General features: G+C 56.0%; 1 protein-coding gene across 1 annotated transcript in view; it reads left to right on the top strand.

Moving 5' to 3' along the window:
* The window catches only part of LOC113803583 (uncharacterized), a 319,431-nt gene that overhangs the window by 80,831 nt on the left and 236,100 nt on the right, over positions 1-2,500 (top strand). The window lies entirely within an intron of this gene.

The following is a 2,500-nucleotide window of genomic DNA, read 5'->3' as shown; positions in this document are numbered from 1 at the left end:
TCCTCTCTCAACACCCCCCCCCCCAAAAAAAAAAGGAAAATTACCCCAATAGTGAATTACAGTGAAAACAGTCGAGCACACGGAGGACACACGAGCCCAAGGATGGTGCTAGCCGTAGTGGGGGGTGGGGTGGGGGGTTAGGGAGGGAGTAGGCGGTGGGGGCTGGGGGGCCTGGGAGGGATGGGGGGTTTAAGGAGGGAATAGGCGGTGAGGGGTGGGGGATAGGGGAGGGAGTAGGCGGTGGGATGGGGGGTTAGGGAGGGAGTAGGCGGTGGGGGATGGGGGGCCTGGGAGGGAGTAGGCGGTGGGGATGGGGGTTAAGGAGGGAGTAGGCGGTGAGGGGTGGGGGGTTAGGGAGGGAGTAGGCGGTGGGGGTGGGGGTTTTGGGAGGGAATAGGCGGTGGGGGTGGGGGGTTTTAGGAAGGAATAGGCGGTGGGGGTGGGGGTTAGGGAGGGAATAGGCGGTGGGGGGTGGGGGGCCTGGGAGGGAATAGGCGGTGGGAGGTGGGGGTTTTTGGGAGGGAGTAGGCGGTGAGGGGTGGGGGTTAGGGAGGGAGTAGGCGGTGGGGGGTGGGGGTTTTGGGAGGGAGTAGGCGGTGGGGTTGGAGGGCCTGGGAGGGAGTAGGCGGTGAGGGTGGGGGTTAGGGAGGGAATAGGCGGTGAGGGGTAGGGGGTTAGGGAGGGAGGTAGTCGGGAGGTGGGTATTTAGGTGTCGATAAGGGGTGGGGAGGTCTGGGTAGGTGGAGGAGGGGAGGTGGGGGGGATAGTGGGTATGGGCCGCGGGCTGAGAAAGCTTACCGTGCCAGTGCTGCGTTGCCCTTGATAATGAGAGAGAGAGGTTCCTGTGGCTGCAGGGTTAAGGTCGTGTAAACATCGCCAGAGACTTCGGGCGTGACCTTATTATTTGGCTTGGAGTTTTTTCTTATTTTATTTTTTATTTTCGAGTTTTTGTTCGGTTTTGCAGTTTTTCATTTTCATTTTTTGGCTTGGAGTTTTTGCTTTTTTTTTTCCGAGTTTTGTTCGGTTTTGCAGTTTTTATTTTTAATTTTTTTGGGGGGGTTTGGAGTTTTTTTTTCGAGTTTTGCAGTTTTTATTTTTATTTTTATTTTTTATTTTTTTGGTTGGGTGTTTTTGTTTTGTTTGGTTTTACGTTATGGTTTTGGGTTGTTTGTTTGTGTGTTTTTTTTTGGGGGGGTCTTTATTTTGGTCTTCTGTGTGTTGTTTTTCTTTTTGTTCTGGCGTTATTGATGTTTTTTGATTTAGTTCGTTGGTCAGTGTGCTTTTTGTCAAATTATGTCGTTTAGGAATATCAGTGAAAATAATAATGATGACCATATAATGATAATTATACGTAGTGATGGAGGTAACGTTACAACTTTAATAATGATAAGATTCTTGGTAATGATACTGAACCGATGGTATTTAAGATGCAGAAAGGCAGGGTATGTGTACACGTACGACGTCTATGCATAAAAAACTGCGCGATAAAACGTCAAGCTCTTTCCACTTTTTTTTTAACTGCCTCCCAACCACCCACCCCCCTACCCCGCCCCCCCGCCTCCCTACCTCTCTACCTCTCGGCATATTTACCTGCCCTAAATATTACCCTAAAGATTCCCCCCAAAAGAACCCCTGTTTCCTTACAAAAAACCGGGGCTCTACGGCGAGATTCCTGTACGCGTTCCTGAAGAGGAGTCGATCGAAAGAGGGAGAAATCTATAGGCGAAGTTTGGCGAGGAAAAAGCGTATGGGGTGCCAGGTTGAGATGTCCTCGGGGTGTAGGCTTGAGTAGGGGAAGGCATTGGCGGGGGGGGGGGGCGTCAGCAGGGGGAGTAGGCAGCAGGGAGGGCATGAGTAGGTGAAGGCGTTGGCGGGGGGCGTCAGCAGGGGAGGCGTCAGCAAGGGAAGGCGTCGGCAGGGAAGGCGTCAACAGGGGGAGACGTCAGCAGGGGAGGCGTCGGCAGGGAAGGCGTCAGCAGGGGGAGTAGGCAGCAGGGGAAGGCGTCAGCAGGGGAGGCGTCGGCTGGGAGGGCATGGGTAGGGGGAGGGCATGGGTAGGGGAGGGCATGGGTAGGGGAAGGCTTGAGTAGGTGAAGGCATGGGGGGGGGAGGCGTCAGCAGGGGGAGACGTCAACAAGGGGAGGCGTCAGCAGGGGGAGACGTCAGCAAGGGGAGGCGTCGACAGGGAAGGCGTCAGCAGGGGAGTAGGCAGCAGGGGAAGGCGTCAGCAGGGGAGCCGTCAGCAGGGGAGGCGTCGGCAGGGAGGGCATGAGTAGGGAAGGCATTGGCGGGAGGCGTCAGCAGGGGAGGCGTCGGCAGGGGAAGGCATTGGCGGGGGGGCGCCAGCAGGGAAGGCATTGGTGGGGGAGACGTCAGCAGCGGGAGGCATCGGCAGGGAGGGTATGGGTAGGGTAAGGCATGAGTAGGTGAAGGCATTGGCGGGGGGGACGTCAGCAGGAGGCGTCGGCAGGGAGGGCATGGGTAGGGGAAGGCTTGGGTA

This window comes from Penaeus vannamei, chromosome 18 (genome assembly GCF_042767895.1).
Source record: "Penaeus vannamei isolate JL-2024 chromosome 18, ASM4276789v1, whole genome shotgun sequence".
In the NCBI taxonomy this organism is placed as follows: domain Eukaryota; kingdom Metazoa; phylum Arthropoda; class Malacostraca; order Decapoda; family Penaeidae; genus Penaeus; species Penaeus vannamei.
Note: the sequence above shows the minus strand (reverse complement) of the source record. Positions and strands in the feature narration are given on the sequence as shown.